Source organism: Arvicola amphibius, chromosome 2, assembly GCF_903992535.2.
Source record: "Arvicola amphibius chromosome 2, mArvAmp1.2, whole genome shotgun sequence".
In the NCBI taxonomy this organism is placed as follows: domain Eukaryota; kingdom Metazoa; phylum Chordata; class Mammalia; order Rodentia; family Cricetidae; genus Arvicola; species Arvicola amphibius.
In genome coordinates, this window is record NC_052048.2 from 140,726,795 (window position 1) to 140,742,072 (window position 15,278).

Below are 15,278 nucleotides of genomic sequence, written 5' to 3' on the forward strand. Positions count from 1 at the left end.
CTCGGTGCCCAGAAGTGCCATGGGACCTGTGCTGCAACTTGATTCTCCCACTCAACAGAGGAACACGGATATACCCCAGCTTATCAGCCCATCTGTCTGCTGCTCATTTTGAAACCAGTGCTGCATTTGATGGGGGCACAGTGGCGTGTTTACCTATTCCCTTCCTGATGCATTTCTAAATGAAAAACAGTGCCAGACTGTAATCCCAGTACCTGGGAAGCAGAGGCAGGGGGATTGGTATTTCAGGGCCAGTGTGAGCTGCATGGCAAAACTGCCCAAAGAACAAACACCAACCTCAAAATGCCCTATATTCTGAATGTGCATTTATGAATTTGCTGACCTTCTGCTTTCCAGTAAATTCCTATTAGAGAAATCACTAGGTCAATAATTGCTTTTTGAAACTCTTTAACCCATTAATTGGGCAATAATAAAAATATTCTTACTATAGCTTTAAATAATACACTATCTCATTAATAGAGGTGCCTTTAATACTTAAGCACAATTTAAATGAACATATTTTTTTAAAAACTTAGTAATACAGAATAATGAAGAAAAAGTTTTAAGCTTCAATTTCATTAGTTTTCTGTGTGAGGAGCTCCAGGCAAAAACAAACTAAAGCCTCTATATTTAATGCTTTGGTAATATATCTTCAAATGCCATGTCTGTATAGATTATATTTAGCACCAATATCCAAGCAGCCAGTCTTCATTTTAGCCATGTAATATACAACTAACACCTTAAAGATGTGTTTATAGAGACTGACAACTGTTTAATGCTCCTCAAAACGGACTCGAGGAATTGTAGCTGTGGAAACATTGCGTCTAGGAAGTCAAATTAATAACAATGCTGTTATGTTTATTTGAAACTATCACAAGCAAGTGGATTTGTAAAATCCTCTGCACTCAAATTGCTTGAAGCCTTCTACCACCGCTGCAACGGTACCCAGAGTGTCTGTCAAGTTCTATTATCTGAAGTAGAATATGCTCTCAGAAAAGATGCCCTGCATCCGATGACAGGCACTTCCTGTCTGCTAGGACTCATAAAAATTGGAACATTGATCATTTCTTGTAGAGATTTGCTTTAGCAAGAAGATAAAGGGAAAACCTTGTTATGCCAAATGACTGACTAGTCAAAAGTAGCCAGGACACCGAAACCTGAAAACTAGTTAATGGTTTGTAACAAGTCAGAAATAAAGATGTTCAACCAAGAAAGTGACATTAAGCAGCAGTGGCTATACGAGGGAAGAGCAGCCTGTCAGAATCGTGTAGGGCTGTGGAGACAGCTCGGCGATAAAATGGGATGGCACTGCTCCCTCTCAGCAGGGGAAGCTGCAACAGCTGCCTCCAGGGAGTTCCCATGCTCTTGCTCATAGGAAGCCTTCCCTCGAAAGATGGCAGCGGAACCCTTGGAGGCCTTATTAAAATTCTCTTTCTGTGTTACAAAGTGTGTCACATAAGGCTGTTGACAGTACCCAACAGTTAATTCTTCAAGGCACAATGGAAGGGGGGGGGGGGAGAACGCCAGTCACGCCCGTCAGGTAGCTCAGGAGCTGACAAGCCAGTAGCTTTGCACAGTAGACTTTGTGAAAGAGAAAATGAGCCCCGGGGAAGGTGGGCCACCACCCCTGCGATGGCAGACAGCATGCGTCCAAACAGAAGCAGTAAGGCACGGGATGAATATTTCCCGCATAGACCCGTGTACGTTCTATCTGCAAATGAAATTCAGACACCAGCTTAAGCCCTCACAGTGTGTGGTCCAACAGCTTGACTGGGCTGGGAAAGAAGAGGGCACATAGACGAGACAGGAAACAGAACCCAATGGCTGCCCAAAGATCTTTATAGCACTCGCTTACACATTCCAAAAGAAGACTATTGTCAGTTTGTTCTGTTACACAGTCGGGCTTGAGTGTTGTTACATCATTTCACATGTCTACTTAAAATGTTATAATGTCTCTAAACTAATTTCCAGCAGAGTATCGCTGGTAGAGCCATCCCTAAACCGTCTCTCTCTTTTCATTCTAGCCTTGGCATATTTTAAGCCGTACGACAAAATAAACATTTCATAACATTTTTCAGCTAAAAAATTTTTTTTCTGCTAATGTCATCTCAACCAGTGGGAGGTCTATATTTTCCACACAGCAGTGCTACATTTAAAATTATTTCTGCTATAGATTAGCTGTCCCTTAGTGAGCTATGAAAGCTAAAATCTTAGCCTCTTTAAGCCCATCTTGTTTGACAGCATGCAATATTTACGTGAAATAAAAAGCAAATATTTGTTCTTTTCATACAAGCTGTCAGCAGAAACGTGGGCCGTTTAGAAACCTCTTCGGCTCAACAGAGTTGGTTTTTGCCACCTGATCTGTGCTAAAGGGTCGATGACAGGTGACGGCGAAGCTTATTTGAAGGAAAAGGAGATGTAACACGCATTTGTGGAATCCAAGGTGATCGTGTCAAGCTTTACATCGTCGCGTGTATTGACAACTAAAACGTTTTTGTTTGCTTCTTTAAGACCGTCCGGGTCGGTAAAAGCACTTTGCCATGCAAGCACAGTAACCTGTGTTGAGTCCCATGGAATCCATGAAAAGATGGAAGGAAAGAACCAACGACACGAAGTTGTCCTCTGTCCTCCACATATGCGCTATGGTATGTGTACATGGGCATACATACAAACATATTATGCACACATACACACGTTAATAATCTTTATTTAAATTTTTTCATTAAAAAAAGAAAGTGTGGTTTAAAGCTAGGCATAGTGATGCAGACCTATTAATACCAGCATTTGGGAGACAGAGTAGAGAAGGACAGATACAAGGGCTACAACGCAAGACCCTGTCTTAAACAAACTCCCCACAAGCCAGAATGCCTGGGCTTCATTTTAATTTTATGCTTGCCAGAGTATTGACTTTGGGTCTACTATGAGAATAGAGGCAGAAGAAAATGTTTGCTACCTTGAAAAAAATCAATTAAAGTTGTTTCGGGTCTCTGGCCTCTGAGGAACCTTCTAGCAGCTAATAGAAACATGCTCTGAACTGAGAGGATCTGACATTGTTGTTGCCTAATCAGGGAGCCTGCCCAGCTAGCGGCCCAGACAATTTGTACTTCTGCTTGGGGACTTGGTCTCCTGAAAATATACAGGAACAAGTAGCCATTCACCCCTCTCGAGGACATATCCTCATGCTGGGTGATGTCGCAGGCTGGGGGCATCTTTCACATGCCCCAAACAGAATCCATTCTGAAGCCATGCGCACAGAACTCGTTCTGCCTCCTGCCCACAGTGTCCCATCTGCTGAGCAGACGTTTAATCCGTAAACTCCATCTCCAGGAAAAACACCTATTGCTGTTAACCAGAAAATAGCGTCTTTACAAGATTCCCTGAAAAGAGACCCTGTCAGTACCACTCAGGCTACCTCCAAAGACAAGCCCTTGTGATTACTTTCTCCTCTTCTCTGGCCTATCTGGATAAAGCAACAAGAACTGGAGAGCCTATTCATTTTCCCCAGATGCCTTCCAAAACACACATCTGCTTTGCAGGCCGGATCAGAAATTTCATTATCTATATTTGTATTGGTAATTTGCTGCACAAAGAGAGCAGGGGCCTGTGGATGAGAGCAAGCATAGAAGCAAACATCAGGCAGACAATTGGATGCATGCAAATGCTTTCAAATTTCTGCCAGCACGTCCCCATGTATAACCAAGCAACAGGGAAGTGAATTCATTCCTCCCACTTTTTTGCTACCAAACGTGATTATGATTATGGAGGAAAATATCAGAAGATCTTGAACTTCCAGGCACAGGGACTAAACCTAACTCAAAATCTGCATCAGAGGCTAACGCCAAAATAAAATCATGGGTTTTGTGTTTTCTTTTGTTTTGATTTTCAAGACGGGAGATAATGAGAGGTCGGGGGGGATGCTTTGTGGAGGTTTGCAGCCTGGTTTACAGAGAAGTAAAACCCTGTCACTGAGGTCAAACATGTGCACAAACAGCCCACAAAAATAGGCAGATGGCAAACCAGAAACACACACAATAAAGAAAATGTTCAAATTCAAACTGGTAAATACAAATGTTCAATCTCAAATAAATATGCAAGAGTCAGCAAGACTCGGCATGTATTTAGTTTGCCTTGAGATCGATGATTTCAAATACTAATGGCTACAGGCATTTGCAGAACTTCCTTTGGTCTTACATATCTTTTCCTATCCACTGATGATCAGTGAGAGCAGTAACTCACACATATGTGCACAGCAATTCAGCTCATCCTTAAAATTATGCGGGAGGATACGGTCAGTTATAGTCTCCTTGCAGGTAAAGAACGGAGGCTCCAAAACTCAGAGGTTTACTCCAACCTGCATAACCAATAAATAGCAGGACTGTAATTCAAGCTCTCAGAGTGCACTTTGAATGCCAAGTGCCACCACACTGCTATTGTGTGAATATCTCTCCAAAACCATCTTGAAATTCAATTGTCCTTTGACAACTTTAAAGGATAGGACCTTAAAAGACAGATTAGGTCATGAGAGCACCAGCCCCATGAGCAGATTGAGGCTGTTATCATGGAAGTGAGTTAGTCAACCCAAGGAAGTGGATTAGTCAGAACATGGCTTCATAAACTGTGAGTCAGTTATGGGGTGGCAACACCTGAATGTGGGGATTATTTTAAAAAAAATGGCAATAGTAAAAGATTCTTGAGTGTACAATGGCCAATAGTAACTCAATGACCAACATTAGTTCAAGACCACATGTTTGATGAATCCAAGATGTTTTGGGCAAGGCTCACCTTTGCTGCAATACATGACTTCATGCAGCCTTGGTTCTGAGAGCACAATGCGAGCAAGACAAAGAACCCGATTTATTCTGTCCTGTAGGACATCCAGACACATTCGTGTGTCTACCCTTGGAGCAGAAACCCTCAGAATAAGGAGCGTATGCTCATTGTTGCCACCCCAGGCCCAGGGCCAAGCCTCTGCTGACGTGTACCCAGACTTTTCACATGAATTGATTCATGAAGCTGCTCTGGACACATTTTGCTCATTTCAAGTTCAGGACATCTTTTTATCACACAAAAATACACGGGCTCAAGCCAACCTGCATCCTGTCACACCCGAGTGACAGGCCCAATGGCAAAAGCAGATGAGCTCTTTTGTTACTCACACACCTACTGACCGTCCCTCCTCTCACACCCTCGTCGAGGGCCTTGGATTTCACCCAGGCAAGAGAAGAGTGCAGCTCTGCCTTCCTAAGCCAGGCAGTTTTGCTGTTGTTTCCATTCAGCAAATGTTGCATTTGCTAAAAATGCAAAGCGCAGGACTCCCTGGGTCCTCTCCAGAGGCCTCCGCGTGCAGTGTCATCATTTGGATTCCACTAGAGTAGAAATGACCTTGGCCTTGCCTTGAATAATTTAATTTCAATCTAAAGTCCTTGTCAAGCACCACCATCCTCAAATTTTGCAATCCTGGGGCTGAGATATGACCCAGCCCGAGGCTGAAATACCCCGCAAGCAGGAGGACCTGAACTCAGTCTCTGGGACCCATGTAAAAAGCTGGGCCGATGGCGGCATGTTTCTGATCTCGGCACTGAGAAGGGACATCCCTAGAGTTCACTGGTCAGCCTGCCCTGCCTACTGCTGAGAAACTTGTGACAGACCCTGTGTCAAGAATACAATAGGCTAAGCCGGGTGGTGGTGGCGCATGCCTTTAATCCCAGCACTCGGGAGGCAGAGGCAGGGAGATCTCTGTGAGTTCGAGGCCAGCCTGGTCTACAAGAGTTAGTTCCAGGACAGGCTCCAAAGCTACAGAGAAGCCCTGTCTTGAAGAAAAAAATTACAACAAGCTAAAGAGATGTCTCTGCTTGCTCCCCAATCAGAAGGACCTGAGTTCAGATTCCAGCACCTACATAAGAAACCAATAGTTCAGTGCAATCCTGTAACTCCAATTTCAAGGCAGGGAGAGACAGAGGGATCACTGTGGATTGTTAACTTCCAGCCAGCATAAGAAACTATATGCCTCAAGTTCAGGGAGAGACCCTGCCTCAAAGGAACTACTGGGCAATGTTACAAGAGGACACCTGACAGGCACGTATGCCCATGCACTCTACAAATAAGACCTTAGAAAAGGAAGATAAAAACAAGGTAAACAAGAGAGAACAAGAAAGAACAGCCAAGTTTGACACCTGGCCTTCATACATGTGTTCTAAAAATATGTAATCCTAAGACTATGATATTCCTCTCTTCTTCCTAGGCTAACACCTGCCCAGCCTTGCTTGGGGCTGGGTGTGGCCATGCGACAGAGTTCTCATTACATAAGACAGTCATGTGTACAACTTCCAGGTCATCTGCTAAAGACTCCTAGGGTTTGGTTTTAAATAATTCGGAAAAGGGGCAGGGCACGGGGCATCTTTGAGGAATAGAAGTGGTGTCTGTTGGGCCCTCTCAAAGTCAGTGGTTCGCCTGCCTGGCTGTGGGGAGGTATGGCAGTCCATCATTCAAAACTGCTACTAAAAATAAAACAGATCAGGAGGTCAGCAAGATGGCTCAGGGAAAACCTGACTTTAATTCCCAGAATCCATATGATGGGGAGAAAAGAACCAACTCCCTCAGTGGTTGTCTTCCGACCTTCACATATGAGCTGTTGTGGCACACAAACAAACGAACAACAAACGAACAAATAGCAGAGGAAGAAAGAAACAGACATGGAAGGGACTTGCCCCTGGTGTGCTCGCTCTTCTTTCCCACTGGCTGGACTAATGGTGGAAACCATACTTTGTGGACAACAGGCTCCTCCTGGTCCCAAATGCCTTCCTGGAGCCAGGCTTGCCCTCCTGCTCTGGGAGAGTTGCCTGAAAGACAAACTGATTTACCAGCCATGTAAGCCATTGCTCTTGATGTCTCCCTAACACTCTTGGGGGGCTCAAGGTCCCTAACACTCTCGGGGTCTCAAGTTAGTCAAGCTCCTCATTTGTTTCCATTCAGGGTAAACCTGCCTCCTTCACTCTAACAACAACATAACCCATAGACTCTCACCAGCTTTCACCAACCTTGGACTTTTTTCTGGTTGTTTTGTAGGCCAGTGCCTATTAGAACAGCATAAACATTCACTGTGGTCATGTACAGTTCACAGTCCCTGTCTCCTACTCTGGAGATGGAGCTGTATGCATACCTAGACTCTCCTAAAACAGCCGTACTGTGTTTTAATGTGTGTGTGCAGATATGCACATGTGTGTCTGTGTGTGTGTGTGTGTGTGTGTGTGTGTGTGTGTGTGTACAGGCACACTTGTGACGCTGCACTAATGTAGAGGTCAGAGGGCGGCTTTCTGGAGTCAGTTCTTGCCTTCCTCCTCCTGAGGTGGGGCTTTGCTTATTTCTGCTGTGTACTTTGGGTTTCCTAGTCCTCAGGCTCCAGGACAATCCTCCTGCCTCTGGTTCCCACCTCAGGGTAGAGGAGCTGCGAATACAGATGTGCACCACCACTGTGCAGGCTCCTGGAGTCAAGTCTGGATCATAAGGCTTGGGTAGCCAGTGTTTACCCAGTGACCAGGCCCTCAGTTTTCATTTGTGTGTTTGTCTTTCGAGATAGGATTTCACTCTATAGCCCAAGCTTGCCTAGAATCTACTAGGTGGCTGACGTGGCAACCTTGAATTAAATTGTTCCTAGCTAGGTGTTGTGATTCCCACCTGTATGTAACACCATCACTACAGAGATCAAGTAAAGAACATCAGGCCAGGCGGTGGTGGCGCACGCCTTTAATCCCAGCACTCGGAAGGCAGAGGCAGGCGGATCTCTGAGTTCGAGGCCAGCCTGGTCTACAAGAGCTAGCTCCAGGACAGGCTCTAGAAACTACAGGGAAACCCTGTCTCGAAAAACAAACAAACAAACAAACAAAAAACAAAGAACATCAACAACTATGAGTTCAAGGCCAGCCTGGGCTACACAGTGAATTCCAGGAAAGCCTGGGCTACAGAGCATGACCCTGTCTTTAATACAAAACAAGTAAATAAATAAGTAAACTGCCCCTTGATAGAACTTGCTGCCACAGCCCTTTACACAAAATATCACATTTTGGAGCTTGGAACTTGATTCTTTAACATAGCTGTAGGCAAACTTTTGATCCAGAAAAATATCATAAATCATTATATTAAAACTAAGAATGAGGGCTGGGAATGTAGAACACTTACCAAGCATGTAAAAATATCAAAACAAAACACACAACACCAACAAGAAGGAACAACTTAGGATGAAATAGCAATGTCGGGAAAATCTCAACCAGAAAACAAATTGGTTTGCTGCGTGACTCACTGCGTCACACTACAGCTTCCATGATGAGAGTTTTTTTCCTTTTTTTCCTCTTAAATTTTATTTTATTTTATTGGAGTGGGATTGTAGGGACAGAGGGTGGATATGAATTGATGGGAAATGAATGGACTTGAGATGCATGATGTGAAAGACACAAAGAATAAATAAAAAGGAAGTTTTAAAAATTTTAAAAATGGTTTAGAAAAATTTAAGCTCGTCATGGCAGCAAATGTCTTTAATCCTATCATTTTGGAGGCAAAGACAGGCAGATCTCTGTGAGTCTGAAACCAATATGTATGTGGTCTACATGAATCTAGGCCAGCTGGGGCTACATAGTGAGACCCTGTCTCAAAAAAAAAAAAAAAAGTCATTCATTTGAGAGACGGTCCAGCAATTAAGAGTATGAACTGGCCAGGCAGTGATGGAGCACACCTTTAATCCCAGTACTTGGGAGGCAGAGGCAGGCATATTTCTGAGTTCAAGGCCAACCTTGTCTACAGAGTGAGTTCCAGGACAGCCAGGGCTACACAAGAAACCCTGTTTCAAAGGACCCCATGCCTAGGAATAGCCGGCCAGCACAAAACAAACCCCATGACTGCTTTTGTTGTTATTGGACTTCTTGTTTAATTTTGTCTTGTTTTGGGGTTTTTTCTTATTGGCGACTTGACTTTTGTGTGTGTGTGTGTGTGTGTGTGTGTGTGTGTGTGTGTGTGTGTGTGTGTAAACATAAAGTCAGGTGGGTGGGTAGGGAGATAAGGATTGTCTGAGAGGCGTTTAGAGGGTCACATCATCAATATGTATGGTATAAAAAAATAAACAGTTAAAAAAGTGCATACTGTTCTTGCGGAGACCTAAGTTCAGTTCCCAGCTCCTAAGCTGGGCATTGCACAACCACTGTGACTCCAGCTCCGGGAGAGCCAGCGCCTTCTTCTGGCCTATGCAGGCACTAAATTTATATACATATCCAACCCGAACCCTTCCTGACACAAACATAATTAAAAACATAAAAATGAAAAAAATTAATACTTAAGCACAGCTGTATTTAAGCCACCCTGTAGCTGGACCACTTTTCCTCCTCCTTCTAAACTGAGAAGAGCTCAACACTGCTTTCAGGATTCGTGCATTTCGGGGTGCTTAGAGGGCAGTCTGCCCAGCCTGGTAGCCTTACAGTTATGTTCCTGCACAGAGGCCTGAGGGATCTGCCATAGACTGGGCTCCAACCGGGAGTATGGGTTATGTGGACGGAAGATACCTTCTGAGAGGAGCTCCCATCCGTGTCATGCTTGCCAGAGATCACCATGATTTTAGGGGCGAGTTTTCTAAAGTCAGTGAATAAATTTGACAGATCTGCAAATGGAAAGCTGAAACCAAACACAAGTCGTGCTCATTAACCTAACAAAGTCGGGAATTTGGCTTCAGGCTGAACTCTGTCCACTGTGCTGGCCGCTGCCAGCCTGCAAGTGTGAACACACACACACACACACACACACACACACACGCACTCACTCACTCCACCCTTCTCCTTCCAGTCAGACCAGTGCTAAGCTGTGATTGGTTGGAGTTGGAATTAGTGGGAGTGGACGGAGGGGGGTTGGAGACCGCAGGTCACGTGTGTACTGAGTCTGTTAGGGAGAGAAGAGAACTAGGGGTGGCAGAGAAAGGGGGACAGAGCAGAGACAAAGGGGCTTGGGTTGGCAGTGTGTGAAAAAGGCCTGAAAAGTAGCAGCAGCAGAATGGAGTGTGTGTGTGTGTGTGTGTGTGTGTGTGTGTGTGTGTCTCAGTGTCTGTGTGTGTATGTGTGTCTCAGTGTGTGTCTCAGTGTGTGTGTGTGTGTGTGTGTGTGTGTGTGTGTGTGTGTGTGTGTGTGTGTATGTGTGTGTGTAGAAAGAGAGGCCAGGCTTTTAAGAAGCTTAAGAAGTTAAGTAAGATCCCATTGCTTGACAGTATTAGGTCTTAGTCAAGCTTTAAGCTCCTTTGGTGAGTTTGTGAAAGTCACCCTGGCTCCTGGCTTATGTGGACCCCTGTGACCTAACAGCAGACACTTAAGAAAATACTCACCTGTCTGCATAGTTGAGTATTTCAACTTACCACCTCCTTATTAGGTGGCCATGTTACCTCATACACATTACAGTAGACACAGCACCTAATCAGAAACAGATTGACCACAGCAACCAAGCAAGACATTCCAGAGAATGACCAAAGTAGTCCTCCTTCAGTCAAAGAGAAGAGCAGCTCCAGGCAGATCATCAGCCTCCTGAAAGGAATGCCATTGCCACTTCCCCACAGCCTCTCCAGAGGAGACCGGGGACAAAGTCTCTGTGACTTGGAAGTAGGTACTCAACTGGCTTTGTTTACCCTCAGGATAGCTGGCGATTCCCAAGACTGAGGAGGCTCTAACCAGGCTCTGGGGCCTGCTGGGGCTTCAGGAAGGGCCTGTGGGCCTCTTGTTTCCATAGGAGTCATTCCACAATGTGGTCAGCCTCAATCGGCTGTGGCTAGTGTCATGGGAGAAGGGATCCGAGGTGAAATGGGGTTCTCATCTTCCAGCAGCTTCTGCCTGAAGGCAGGGATAGCCAGGTGGCAAAGCATGCATAGAAGAGTCCTGAGTGCTGTCAGGAAACATCTGGAGACGGGGAAGGCGGGGCTGTGGAAATACACAGAAGGGGCACCGGACTTCAGCGGGTGTGGTCAGAGCTGGGGACATTTCATCAGAGTGATAAATGACTAAGAGAAAGTCGCCAAGTCTGGGGACTTTGGGAAGGGCTTGGGTGTGTCCTTTGCAAGCAGAGGAACCAACATACCTCAGAGGGTCTCCCGCCTGCACTGAACGCTGGCTCTCATGTACAGAATTATTCTCAAATAAGCAAAACACTTAAGTGACTGGCCCAGGCACTCACTTTAAACTTGCCGCCACACTCCCTGCCTCTCCAACGGAACCTTGTCTCAAAGGGGGACTATCCATTTATTCTAAGATAGAATGTCATGCTTCTAGATTGGCCTTGAATCCACTATGTAGCACGATGACCTGTCGGGATTTCTCCCTTTAATTCCTGCGTGTACAGTACGCCTGCAGGCCAGAAGAGGGCACCAGATCTCATTACAGATGGTTAGGAGCCACCATGTAGCTGCTGGGACCTTTGGAATAGCAGCCAATGCTCTTAACCGCTGAGCCAAATCTCCAGTCCTCCGCTTGTCCTTTGTACCATGGCCTCAAGAACACCAAGTGGGAATACAAGGGCCTCTGGATTGTTCTGAGAAGGAATCCAAAGCACTATGGTTTCTAAGATATTTAGGTTCTCTTCTTTAAAGCAGTTTAAGGATATCTATTAACCCTGCTGTTTCTGACACAAACTCACAGGAAATAACATGCAAAGGCACTGAGATGCCCTGTACGGGTTTAATGCTAATCTTCACTACTTACACCAGTGGGTGTAGATGACTGTCGGCCACTAAGACCTCCATCCCTATCATTTTAGGAGTGCTTATTTGGGTCGCTCAGACCCGAGGCTCTAGGGAACATCCGTCGGACACTCTGTGCCCAGATTTCTTGTGGCGCCGATGTGGAAATGGAGCTCCAGAGAGCTGGAAACTGCCCGTGAGTACCATCCAGCAGCCGAGCCAGAATCTGGCTGAACAGACATCCAGATCAACACTGTCTCTAGTCAGCCAGGCTTCGGTCTGTCTGCTCTATACCCCGCTTTACATAAACAGAGCTGATAGCGGCACAGTCGTCAAGTTCCACATGCACCCCCTTTGTTAAAAAAGAGAGAGAAATCCCTCTATGAAACCCGAGGTCATGCACACACGCGGCCAGTGTGTTCGCCTACGCTATTAATGGCCGTCGGGTTTGCGCCGGTTGCAAACGCCTCGTCCTCAGTTGTTTATCTTCATTGCTATCCCGCTGAAATAATAATACCAACCACAACTACTAGTTCTTCTTGCTCAGTGTGAAGGATAACGTTAATATATCGATGCAAATGTCGAGTGTTTATCACCGCACATTCACTTCAACCGAACCAAAGCTGAAGAAATCACTCCTTAACGAGGCCATCCCAAACAAATTTTTTCAGCAAGTACTTTGATAGATCAAATCCTATTAGCCCTAACTAAAATTCTTTCCTGTGGCACTTGGTTGGAATCAAGACAACAAAATGAGTGGAAACCGGTTCATTTTTTTTCCCCCGAGATTTATTAGCCACACTTGTTCTATTAAAACATAAGTTGTTATAATGGCAGAAAGTTTTTAAGGTGACAATTACAAATATCAAGAGCAGTCAATACTCAACTTTGAAGAGCATTTATGACTAATAATGCATTAGGAGAGGTCAATTGGGCCTTTGATCTAAGTATTCTGAGCCTCTGCTCTCGATTTGTTAGTAAAGTCTTCCTTATCGGCAGAAGGAGGCAAATGATCCCAGCAAACGTCTTAAATGTGCAGCTTTGCTTATCTTCCTGTATTAATGGTCCCCATGGCAGTTGCTGTATTAACCTTATCACACAGCATAGCAATAAGGGAGGCCCAATGTGCAAGAAAAGGAAAAAACATTCCGTTTAGTCTCAGGGACCTTTCCCTAACCTAGCGATTTTCTGACTGTCAAGCAGAGTAAAAGATGAAAGGTTGGGCTTTTACTGGGTTTTTGTAAAACCACAAAGAAGCGCGATGTTTTCAAATGGGTGACTCACTAAACATCAGGGTGAAGGGAACCCAGATAAAATTATCCACTAACGCCTGGGCCTCGTGAGGTCAGCTAAGTTGTTCTGCCCAGAAGATAGGAAGTGGGTCTTGAGAGAGCCAGTCTCCTTCAGGATTGCTCGTCTGTGGGTAGGCATTGCCCAAACTCCCGACTGTCCCTGGAAAGTTCTTTATCATGCAGTCTCCATGCACATGGAGATCCCAAGCCTCTCATCTTTTAATTCCTTAACTTTGACAACAAAAGGAACCTTAGCCTCAAGACTCTTCCATCTTTTATCTCAGGATACTTGAGAAACCATCTAACTTTAAGACTGAAATTAGTATTTTCTTCCAGCGCAAACGCTGCACTCACCACACACTGTGGTGGGGTGAACTCAGCCCCTTCTACTTGCCATGCCAGGTAATTTTTTTCATTATTCTTTTAATGCAAAGCAGGGCTACTGATTACAAAAAAAGCAGCTTGGCTCTAGCAATAGGTCTTCTTCGGTAACCCTCACTGTCATGGAAATTCCAGCGGCTACAAGAATAAGAGGCTCAATCCATATTTGCCAGCTCTAATATGAAATCTGTCAGAGCCCAAATTAATGAGTTCCAAATTCCTTACATCACGATAACAGGTTAAGACTGGTCAATTAATTACATAAATCCTTCCCGATTCATTGTGCGTTTGCAGCCCAGATTGTGTCTTACATTACTCCATGACACAAGGCCTTTTGGCTCCTGTTGTTCCGAAGAAAGGCCCTATTTAAGTGGAAGCTGCCTGCCACGGCAAAATGTTAAATGTCACACGTTAAATGTGCACTTTTCTGTAATTGCTTTTGTTTAAAAAAAGAATTAAAGTACGGGACTCCTAACACCCTGCCGTGCTGAGGACTGGGATTGTACTGAGCGCCAGCACGGTCAGTACCTGTGCTCTGTCTCCTACAATTCAGACTCTTCTGGACCCATGCTTTGCTCGAAGAAACCAGAAGGTTGGGTTTGTGAAAACAGCCCAGTTCCCCTAAGATCAGTAGTGGCAGACAGTTGAGATGCGCTCTCTCGCGCTCTCTCTCTCTCTCTCTCTCTCTCTCTCTCTCTCTCTCTCTCTCTCTCTCTCTCTCTCTCTCTCTCTCTCTCTCTCTCTCTCTCTGAAAGAGATTAAGATCTGACCCCAGCTTCTCTTGTCAGGCAGTAAAGGTGCAATTAAATCTATAAGCCATGGTGGACCTAGTTAACTTGAAAAAGAAGACACATTAAGCAAGTGGATATGGTACATGTGTAGTTCTTGTCGCCAAAAAAGGATGGTCCTGACGGCTTTGCTATTTGGATCTGGAACTGGTATGCAAATATAGAGGGTAGAATTGAGGACACAGAGGGCCACGAAGCCATTCAGGCTAAACGTTTTGCTTTTTGAAATAAATAAATAAAAACCATCCAAATGAGCTTGGAGTCACAGCTAGGTAGACCGTGATCTGAAACCGTGACTCTGGACCCCTAGCGCTTCTCCCCATCACCCCACCGTATTGCTTTGTGGCCGGATGCAGGATGCAGAGATACCGTTTGCTAAACCATCTCACAGCAGCCTTGGGTTCTGGCGAGCACTAGCGAGCAGATGATGCTCTGGGCAGAGCCCGCAGGGTACCAGCTGCGCCGCGCTGCCCGACAGCGACCCCGTCCGTCCACCAGAGGCCTCGCACCGCCGGTCATCCCTAAGTGACCTGGATTGGCAGCTTGGGGACCTATATGTCCCCACGCGTGAACACACCGGCCTCATCCAGGACCCGGCACCACGTGCTCCCTCCCCGGTGGCCCAGTTCTGCCATCAGACACAATTGTCCGCACCGGGTCCAGAGGAGAGATGGATATTAGCGAACTGGGCTCCGGTCTGGGAGGTTCCAGGTTCCTGTGGTATGCACAGCACAGCGTGGAGCCAGCTAAGCCGAAGGAACCGTGTGCACGCTCTCGGCGGGCAGCAGCGTCTGAAGAACAAAGGCCCACGTGCCTCCCTCACCCGCGCCATCATGTGTGCAGAGGCTTTGTTTGGTCCTCACTGTCCGGTGCGGGACGCTGGCGGTACCCGAGGCAGGTGGGCCGTGGTAAATCTCTCTCCACCCGCCCACTCCAAACGGCTCCCCCGCCCCACCCGGTTCGCAGAACAGTTGCTATGGGTTACCAGGGCGGTTGCCATGGGTTACCGGACCGAGGAAGCGGGAGCGTGCGTGGGATGGCGGGAGCGTGCGGGCTGCTGAGCCGAGGCCCACGGGGGTGGGGGCTGAGCTATAAAGAAGGCCCAGGTAAGAGCCGCAAATCCACGCG